The sequence below is a fragment of the Carettochelys insculpta genome, chromosome 6 (genome assembly GCF_033958435.1).
Source record: "Carettochelys insculpta isolate YL-2023 chromosome 6, ASM3395843v1, whole genome shotgun sequence".
NCBI classification, from domain to species: Eukaryota; Metazoa; Chordata; order Testudines; family Carettochelyidae; genus Carettochelys; species Carettochelys insculpta.
In genome coordinates this window covers 62261286-62271909 of record NC_134142.1, presented here as the reverse complement: position 1 = coordinate 62271909, position 10624 = coordinate 62261286, and the positions used below count along the sequence as shown (strand labels likewise).

General features: G+C 47.7%; 1 protein-coding gene across 5 annotated transcripts in view; it reads left to right on the top strand.

Annotated features, from left to right (window-relative positions):
• Positions 1 to 5177: 5177 nt before the first annotated feature.
• Positions 5178 to 10624, top strand: part of RPAP1 (RNA polymerase II associated protein 1) — a 49267-nt gene continuing 43820 nt past the window's right edge. For 2 of the 5 annotated variants that reach the window (XM_074997031.1, XM_074997030.1), the window contains exon 1: positions 9322 to 9500. The gene's annotated coding sequence lies outside the window, so the exon portion shown is untranslated. Of the gene's footprint in view, positions 5202 to 9308; positions 9501 to 10624 lie in introns of those variants that run through there. The other 3 variants (XM_074997029.1, XM_074997032.1, XM_074997028.1) reach the window with 3 other exon arrangements.

Sequence of the window (10624 nt, the reverse complement as noted above, 5' to 3'; positions counted from 1 at the left end):
AGACCTACCCCCAGGGTACAACTGGGAGTATGTCTTCCAGCCTGGCTACAGAAAAGCACTCGCTCTGCTCAAGCTAGCAGGGTAGACACCATGACACAGGCAAGAGCCCAATCCTCTGGGTTTGTACTCAGGTGGCTAGCCTGTGCGACAATGTCCATACTGCTATTTTTAGCAGGCTAATTTGAGCAGAGCTGGCACAGGTTTGCATGTATGTGGATGGGCACCACACTCAGCTATGGTGTAGACATACTTAAAAAAAATATAAAAAAAAATTGGAGATACAAATCTCCTAGAGCTGGAAGGAATCTTGGGAGGTCATCTAGTTCAGTGTCCTGCCCTCTTGGTGGGACCAAGCACATCCCAGGCATCTATTTGCGCCAATCCCTAAATGGTCTCCCTCAATGGTTGAGCTCACAACCCTGGGTTTAAAAGGCCAACGCTCAAACCACTGCACTATCCCTTCCCCAATTTATGGGGACATACATCTCATAGAACTGGAAGGGACCTCAGGAGGTCACTGAGTCCAGTCCCCTGCCCTCTTGGCAGGAGCCAGCACTATCATCTCCCCTTTGTTTTTCTTTTAATCTCTTTGTCCCAGATCCCTAAATGGCTCCCTCAAGGATGGAGCTCATAACCCTGGGTTTAAGAGGCCAATGCTCAAACCATTGAGCTATCCCTCCCCCCCCACTTCTATAAGCAACAGATTTCCCTGAACCAGGATAATCTTTCATTCTCTTCCAGTTCCTTTAGGCAGTAGCCCTGGAACCCTCCCAAAAGAGGGAAGGCCCTGGCCCCATGGTGGCCCTCCTCCACCTCCTCCAGTTCCAGTCCCACTGAAAAACACAGCTCTGGCAGAAGAAGAGCTATTCTGATAGGGCAGGATCAGAGGAGCACCGAAGACACTTGGATTTCCTTTCCCTCCCTGGGAATCCATATAGGCATTTATTCATCCCTCACATTAAGAACTCCTAGGTACACTGACTTAGTTGACTTAGACCCTTGTACTCTGCGTGGAGCATAGGTCATCCACAAGCCTCCTCTACTTCAGTCGGTCTCAGGACAAAACTTCTAGTTGACTCCAGGAGTCCTGCTGTTGTTGTCCTTCAGCCTCAGTAAATCTTCTCCACATTGTCCAAGGTCTTCCTCCTTTGCGATTTCCTTGCAGGTTCCATATGAGAGCTTGAGGGACTATGCTGGATGACGGTTTTCTGAGAGCATGGCCCAGCCATCCCTACTTTCTTCTTCTAGATAGTATACCTAGGCCAACAGCCATGATGTTCTTAAACAGAATCATTCAGCATTAGCTCCAGAAGTGCAAATGCCAGGAACAGGAAGTAAAAAAAAAAAAAAAAGTCACATCATTGGGTCAGAATCAGAATTGTGCCTATAATCTTTCTGCCTAATTGGTAAGTTGGACTGTGCATCTATACAAGATTTAGAGAGGCATCTGTGTTATTTTCCATGCTGGCTAGTCTTTAAAAAAAAATGCTCTCAAATAACCACCGTGGAGGTGTTCCTAACTTTGCCATTACTAAGAGCAGGGTGGGAGATTAACCTCATGGGAGATTAAGAACATAAGAACATAAGAATGGCCATACTGGGTCAGACCAAAGGTCCATCAAGCCCAGCATCCCATCTGCCGACGGTGGACAATGCCAGGTGCCCCAGAAAAGGAGAACAGAAGACAAGTGATTTATCTCCTGCCATCCATCTCCTGCCCTTGTTCTGAAGGCTAGGGCACCATACTTTATCCCTGGCTAATAGCCATTTATGGACCTGACCTGCAAAAATTTATCAAGCTCTTTTTTAAACCCTAATAGAGTCCTGGCCTTCACAGCCTCCTCGGGCAAGGAGTTCCACAGGTTGACTGTGCGCTGTGTGAAGAAAAATTTCCTTTTATTAGTTTTGAACCTACTACCCATCAATTTCATTTGGTGTCCCCTAGTTCTTGTATTATGGGAAAAGGTAAATAATTTTTCTATATTCACTTTCTCCACACCGTTCATGATTTTATATACCTCTATCATATCGCCCCTCAATCGCCTTTTTTCCAAACTGAAAAGTCCCAGTCTCTCTAGCCTCTCCCCATATGGGACCCTTTCCAAGCCCCTAATCATCTTAGTTGCCCTTTTCTGAACCTTTTCTAATGCCAATATATCTTTTTTGAGGTGAGGAGACCACATCTGCACGCAGTACTCGAGATGTGGGCGTACCATAGTTTTATATAGGGGAAGTATGATATCTTTTGTCTTATTATCGATCCCTTTTTTAATAATTCCTAACATCCTATTTGCCTTACTAACTGCCGCTGCACACTGCGTGGATGTCTTCAGAGAACTATCCACTATAACTCCAAGATCCCTTTCCTGATCTGTCGTAGCTAAATTAATTGCTGAGGAAGTTCTCCATTCCAAATTTTTGGTGTAGAATTGAATTTTTTCCTTTTTTTGACACTTCAAGCTGGTTTTTCACGACTAGGTTGCACGCCAGGAAGTATCCCGAAATCTGCAATGCTGAGAATCACGCTGGCTGCCCACCAGGAGAATATGGGCTGACCCTACTTTGCATATATATTTACATGATTTAGTAATTCATAACTAACACTTATGTTTTAATATTTGTTTTTACTTTTATCTTCTTTAATGAGGTGAAAAAATTGTTAAAATCCTGCAGTCAACTTGGTTCAGACCCTGTAGGGACAGGGTGGCTATTAGGAGCAAATTAGTATTCCTGATCTAAACGCTTTGATTGGCATGTACAAGATGAAAGACGAAGAAGTCTCCAGTCTAGTGGCAGTTATTATGCTCCTCGTTTTTGGTAGGTAACAAAAGCTTTTTTATCATTTTCACTCTCTCCAGACCTGTCTCGTCCACAGGATGGCTCAGGGTGGCCGCCGCAGGCCCTGTACTTTTGGGGGCCCTGCAGCAGTTGTCCCAACTGTCTTGTGCAGGGTCTTATGGGTAGGGTGACCACAGGGGGCAAGGGGGATCGTCCCAGGCTAAACAGGACGGATGGTGACCCTACCTTGGAGTCAGGCGGTGGCTGCCTTATGGGGACTGCCACCTTGCTGGGGAGGCGGCCGGGGGGCGGGCAGCTGTGGTTCTCAGCTGCCCCATGACTTAGGGCACTGGGACCAAGGCTGCCGCCCCGCCAGCAAAGCTCCTGGCTTCCACCAGCTGTGGGACGCTGGTTAGGAGCTGCACCGATCTGGCTCCCGCCAGCCAGGGGAAGCCTGCTGGCAGCCATGCTGGTTTGGTTCCCCCAGCCAGGGGAAGCCGGGCAGCAGCTGCGCTCATCTGGTTCCCCCACATACGGGAAGCCAGGCGACAGCCGTGCCACCATCTGGGTCCAGCTCCGAGCTCCCCCAGCCATGGGGTTCCAGAACCAGGGGCAGCCACCTGCTATAAAAACAGAATACGGGGCAATTAACCCTTGTTGCAAAATAAATCGGGTTTCTGTGATGGCTCCTGAAATACACAGCTGTCCCCTCCAAAATGGAACGGATGTTCACCCTACTTATGGGGACCTGGAATGGTGGCAGAAGGGCTCACACTCCAAGTCCCCACACTCACTGCGGCAGCAGAATCAGTAGCAACCTGGCAGCCTGGTCCACTTCACCCTGATGCCCTTTCCTGGCCTACTGTGGTCCACTTCTCAGTGGCAGCAGGAAACATAGTACTCTGGCCCCAGGGCGCTCCAGTTCCCACCAACATAGAGAAGCAAGGCACAAAGTATGGGGAGGGCAACAGGGTGGAGTGGCGTGGAACAGGCTACTGGACCACTCCAGCTCCTGCTGTAGCCAGCTTGGTGAGTGAGGAGCACCCCTTGCTACTGCCATGCCAGGTCCCCATACTCCTCCAGGCTGCACTGCAGGGCCAGGGTGTAGGAAGGATTATTCTGGGCTTTTTACCAAGAATACTAGAGGCCTGGTTGCTTCAGGCCCCACCCCCTCCTTGAAACAGCCCTGATTTTCTCATCAACAGAAATTGGTCCAACAAAATATATTAAGATATTACATCACTCACCTTCTCTAATACTCTTGGACTGACATTGCTACACCATCATGATAAAAGCAATGGAAGTTAAATGAATAGTCAAGTTACACTCACGTTACTATAGATACCTTTTTCCTCTAGTGTTTGCAATCTCCTGTATGCAAACACTTTGTAACATCAAGACTGTACTATTTGCATAATTTAAAAATATTTACATAAATTCAGGGCACTGTTAAAAGCTTGTTCCCTTAAGGTTCACATCTTCAATATCAAGATCCCAAATAGTCAATCTACTGCTTAGACTTAGACTTAGGTTCGCCTGTGTGTTTGGGCACATTGCGCAACAAGTGCTCTCCAGAGATTTCGGTCATGAGACAACTGAATCATGAGAAAATTCAGGTAAGTATTTTAGTGGCTCTGATTTTCAATGCCAGAGTTTTCATGCTACCCTATCTCATGGAGCCCACAAGCCAGCAGAGCTCAAGCAGATTGGGTGTTTTTTTCCCCAACAGGCCACAAAGCAGCTGTTTCCTGGGGAAGCAGCAGACTTGGCAGACTTCCAGGAATATACACAGAAAGTATTCACAATTATTTTTTGCCATGGCACCTCCTGCCAACCAGACACACTGCAATGTGGACTTCAGTCCCCTTTATGGGTCCTACTTCTGCTCCCCATGTTCACAAAGTCACACCCAGCCTTAACTCGAGGCAGGGCCGCAGGGGAGCAGTTGGGCTAAACACCCACGTGCAAAATGATAAGCGTGATCCTGGGGGCTGCAGGCTGGGGCCACGGTGGGAGCCTACTTCTCTTTTCCCGTGGGGGAGCTCCCCGCACAGGGCGCTCCTCCACCCAAGGGGGCGGGCCGGTGGCTGGGAAGGGCCGCGCCGGGGATCGCGGGGCAGAGGGAGAAGCGAGCACGTGCCGCGGGGCAGAGGCGCGAGGCAGGGTCGAGCAGCCATGAACAGACGGCACCCACGTGTACGTCCCACTCACGGCCCCGCTGCTCGTAGTGACTGACAGCCCGACGTCAGGGAGGCGGGACTCCCCTCCACAGCCCTATCAGCCGCCCACTCACGGGTCGCGCTTCTCCCGCGGCTCCAATATGGCGCCGGTGGGCGGAGCTTGGGGCGAACTGCGCTCTGTCGCGGAACGGAAATGACGACTTCTGCGGGGCGGAAGCGCTGCGGTTGGCGGCCCATGCGCAGGTAAGTACCTGGTGGCTGGGGCGGGGGTTAGTCATGGGCTGTTGCCCTCAGGTCGCGGGGGTCCTTCTGCCGGTCCTCACGCTGCGCTGGTTCGCTCCCGGCCTGGGTCGCTGGGCGCATCCCCTGGTGTCCCCCGCCCCCGCCCCCGTCTTGCGCCCGGGTTGGCTGTCTTGCTAGACCCCGCCTCGTTCCTGGTGCCCTAATGCGGCCCGTTCCTTACGCCCTGCCCCAGCCTAGCGCAGTCCTCACCTCCGCCCGCCAGGGCGCACACGTGCCTACCGGCCCCCCGCACACCTTGCGTGATGGTGGGGGGGGGGGGGAGTGGGCAAAAGCCCGAGAAGTGGGGTTCAGAGAGAGATTGGAAGTGAACTGCAAAGGGAGAGACAAGTCCTAATCCCTCACCGCCCTTAGGGACCCTGCTGGGGGGCCTACAGATGCACTCTACTATTACTGAGGAAGATACTTCGGGTATGGTCGCTGCAATAAAAACCAACACAGCTGGTCCCTTCCAGCTGTGTCCTGCTTATGGCTCAGACTGGAGCTCAAGCCCTCAGGACACTGCCAGGGTTGAGGGTGTTTACTTACAGCTTAGACCTATCATCTGCTATCATCTTCCCCAGTCAATGCAAGATACACTATACAGGTACCTGAAGTCAACATTGTTGCACTGACTTACCGTGGCATCTTCCACGTAGTAAGGTTGGCTGCTGATGCTCTCCTGTTGTCTCCACCAATCTTCTCATCCCGATGGAGTACCGGAATCAATGGGAGAGTGTTGATCCACTGTGTACTGTCAGTGCCCTTTGCCTTCCATTGACTTTGCTTTTTGAGCAGCAAGGGGTAGACCAGATTTCATGGGAAAGGGCTTATATCATGCTTCCTGTCATGTCTTTCACATTTGTGAAATTGGTAGGGCCTATCATTGGCTGCGGTAATGGTACATGTCTCTACTGTTGGTGTCAAATATGGCTCCTGCTGGCTTGTTTGGTGATCATAACAGAAGAAACAGGGTTGACTGAGTTCAACACTTATAACAAAACATGGTGAATCTCTTACACCTGTTCCCATCACTCTCATACAGCTAGTCTAAAACACTGGTCTCCAGGATGGTTATAGACTGGGGCAGGCCAGATCCGGCCCACTGGCTGAATCTGGCCTGCATACTATTTATATTCCACAGCCCAGGGTAGGCCAGGAGTTGGTAGGTTTTTTAAATATCTGCAGGAACCACAGGCATTGGCCAGACAGTGCAGTAGTGGTGGGGGGCTGGGAGCCCCGCAAATGGCACTGATTGAAAGGGCTCAGGGCTTGGTTGCCAGCCCCTGCTGCAACTGCTCCACCTGGGGTTCCTACAGCTATCTAAGGATTAAAACTTTTAATTATGTATATATAATTTCTAAATTTTAATTTATAATTTATTTTAACTGTGACTTTTAAAGCATAGTATTGTACTTTGCTGCCTCATCCACCACTTGGCTGGGAATGGACTTAAGTGTGTATTGCTTCCCCCTGAAAACCTGCAGCCATTGCACTGTTACCAAACAGGAGGCAATCTGAGCAGGAAATAGAGCGACCCAGTGGACCAAGGGAATAAGATCCTGGCTCCTGCAGTTGGCCCTGTCCCCTCTTAAAGTGATAGGCAGCAATTTCTCTCCAGAGCTATATATTTTAAGAGAAAATTTGAATCATCCTGTGATTGCGGTTTCTGTCTTTTTGTTACTTACCTAACAGGTTTTGGATTCGCTTTATCATATAACTTTAACATCAGGGTAAAAAAAGGCTGTGGCTTCCAGCCCCCACCACTGCACCAGCTGTGGGATATAAATAGTATGCAGACCAGATACGGCCCACAAGCAGATCCAGCCTACAGCCTGCATCTCGCCTGCCCCTGCAATAGATGGTGATGAAAGAAATGTGTGGCCCTTGAGAGCTTATCAGAACTCATGGAGTTGCCCCCCTGCAAAAATTATTGCCCACTGCTGTTATAGACCATTACTTTCTATCCATAATGCTGGTGGGTATTTTACCAAACATCATAAAAAAGTGTTTATACAGAATAAAAATGCAGTCATGTAGCACTTTAAAGACTAACAAAATAATTAGTTGATGAGCTTTTGTGGGGCAGACCCACTTCAAATCTGGAGATGGTGCTATACTGGAAATGGCATGATGGTTTTATAATATGGAGGTGCAAAAAAAAATTTTTTGAAAAAACTGACAAATCACTATCTCCAGATCTAAAGAAGTGGGTCTGCCTCACAAAAGCTCATCACCTAATAACTTGTTTTGTCTTTAAAGTGCTACATGACTGCTTGTTTGTTTTGTTAGAATACAGCCTAACACAGCTACCTCTGTTTATAGAGACACTTCTGAATATAGTAGATAACTAAGTTAAGGTGCTTCTGGTAGTGCAAGTAGAGGCCTTATTTGTGAGATGGTTGGGACCGGTCTTCAAAGCCCGGTTGCACTGGGTTCAGAACTCAGCTCAGTGGCAATATAATTATTTCCGGCAAGTTTTAGCATGCTTTTTCTGCCTGCTGCAGACGGGGCTTTCTTGTTTTCTGACAACTGGGCAAGCCAGATTGTACAGCAGTCCACGAGTAGGACAGGGGTAAGCAAACTTTTTATGTCATGCCCCACTTTTCATCCCTGCAGTTATCAGCCCCTCCCTGCCCACCAAGGTATCTAATGGCATCCAAACCGACGGAAGTTTTGGTTATGTTCATATGGAAAAAAACCTGTTGGCACTTGTAAGAAAATAAGTCTGTAGAATGTACAAACTTTATTAATCAGTATGTAAAAGTGAATGTGCACACACAAAAGCAGTCAGATATTTCAACATTTTTAATGGAATGGATGAGTCCAATACCCAGCAGCCGCTTATGAAATTTCAGGCACCTCCTACTTGGTGCACCCTGAGTCTAGAATAAAGGTGTTGGGGGATGGTGAAATAACCCCATGCACATAGTCAGCAACTTCTGCCCAGCTGGTAGCATCAAATGTATTTAAATAATTTCTGGTTTGTGCACACTTAGAAACCCACCAAACTGGGGAAGCTGATTGCAACATGTCTCTTAATCAAGGTGCAGTGTGGATGGAATCAGTAATGTTTCTTTAGCCTGATTCCAGAACAAGGTTAAATTCCCATCCACACTGTGAACTCTGATGTTATATTGTGTCTCAGTCCTGTTGGAGGCAGTAGCTGCACCCATGCTGAGGAGAATGCCTTTGAGAAAGAGAGGTGTTTTCTGGGGCAATTGAACATCTGTGGCTGGCTTTCTCCCCACAGTGGCTGATGTCTCTCTCTAGACTGTTTTAAAGTGACCATGTGACCTCATTTATTTTCAGATGTTGTGAGTAGTGCACAGGGTAGCCAAGTGGGCATGTGTAAATCTGAGTGTTGAAGGCAGGGCAAGGATGGTAGAATTGGTGAGGGATTTATTTAAGGGCAGGTCTAGCCTAGAGGGCAAAATTGAAATAATTTACGTCAATGTAACTTAGTTTGACTTACCACAGCATCCTCACTGGGGGGAGGAGGGTTCGATGGGAGACACTTTCCCATCAACTTGCTTTACTCCTTGAGACCCTGTCGGGTACCAGGGTCAATGGAAGTGCAAGCAGTGGGTCAATTTAGCATGCCGCTATTAGACCCACTAAATTGACCCCTGGGAGATCAATCTCTGGAGCATCTGTCTATCAGTAAGTGTAGACAAGTGCCAAGGGACATCAGCAACACATTGTGATTCTAGCCAATTTGTTTGATACTCCAGCACCATTATAACGTGGGCTGCGATGGTCTTTGAAATCCATTATGGTGGGGCAGAACCGCTGGATTTCTAATGGTATGTGGTGCTGCTTATGCATATAGGTGCAGGGAGGTGAGGGGAAGGAGTAAGTCAAAATGAGATTATTGCAGTCCTTGCCAAGACAAAGAACTCTATAAATAACCTACAGACAAGGGTGCTTGTTTTGTGAAATGCAGAAGGAAGAAGTGTCTAAATAAGTCACAGGTGTTGCGGTGCGGTTGGAAGGAAGCCAAAGTGTAATGCAGGCAGCATTCTGCCCTTTCTTTTTAAAGGCAATCCAGCATCGATACATGCAGATTTATGATACAGAATCATGTTCTCTTACTTCTTACAAAGAGCTCAGCACAATATTAACTCCCTATTGTGTAATAGAGGGCATCCTCCTTCCAGGGCCCTCCAAAACAAAGCAGCCATTCATGGGACCTTTGCTGGCAGACTCCGAGGAAAAGCCAAGGAATTCTCCTCTTGCTCCTAGAGATGGTTCTGCTGACAGGTTAGTGAAGGGAACTTCACCCTGCTGTTGCACATGCTGTACCTGGTCTTGGCATAAACAGGAGTCACCTCTGTAGGACTGTTGAGTTGGCAACTGTCAAAAGCAGGCCATTGTGTTCAAACTTGAGTGTCTAATTTGGCACTTAAATCCTCCTTATGTGTCAGAGGTACTGAGCAGTCATAATGACTGTTGTAGTTAGTGGGATCTGTGTGTCTTCAGCACTTCTGGAAGTCTGCTTTATTACCTGCCTGAAGATAACTGCTTGGAGCTAAACATTTTTGCCCAACATACTCTTTTTTAAAATAGAGAATTTTTGGCTGCATTTATATGGGTCTCTGGATAAGGAACAGTGAGAGAATGGGCTGGATGCATCCCCAATCAAATGCTATTGAAATCAACAGTGTTCCGGAGGGCGAACTATGTACCCTATTTCAGCTTTTTCTTTCCAGTAAATTCGATACAGGTAATCCAGATATTCTAAATAGGGTATATAGGTTGTAAATAAATAGGTATTTCTGATAGCACCCTTCTCCCCAAACATTGAATCCCATGCAGAAGGCCAGTGACAATAAAAAGGCAAAATAAGAGAAGTCACTTTTGAAGTGATATAGTGAGATGGGAAATGAAAGAGGCAGGAAGATGTGGGAAAGTTGTTTCAGTTTGCAAGGAGCTGCAGAAGAAATGGCTCTTGCACCAAAGGTGGGCAGAGAATGTAAGATTCTGAGAGGAGGTCAGGGCTAAATGAATGGAGAAAAGCGATTGGTTACAGAGGGAGATTTGGGTGATTTTGTACTAATTTGGTGCTGAAAATAGGATCGCTCCAACTGTACCTTGTTGGGTTAAACACTCACAACATGACACAATTAAAGGCAGCATGCCAAACTTGTATTAAAACATCTTTAAAAGAGCATTGTCTGTTAACTGTCTGTATTTGTTGGACGGGTGGTGTTTTGCTCCCAGATGTCTGGCAGAGCAAAAGTTTACTTGTGCAGTGCATTGCCTGGTAGTGATGATAGGTAACCATTCCTCACAGCAATGGTGCCAATGAACTGTGGTCAGGGTTATTCGAGAGGGCGGTGGGCGCTGTAGCCTGGGAGAGTCATGTGTGTCAGAAGGAAATGTTT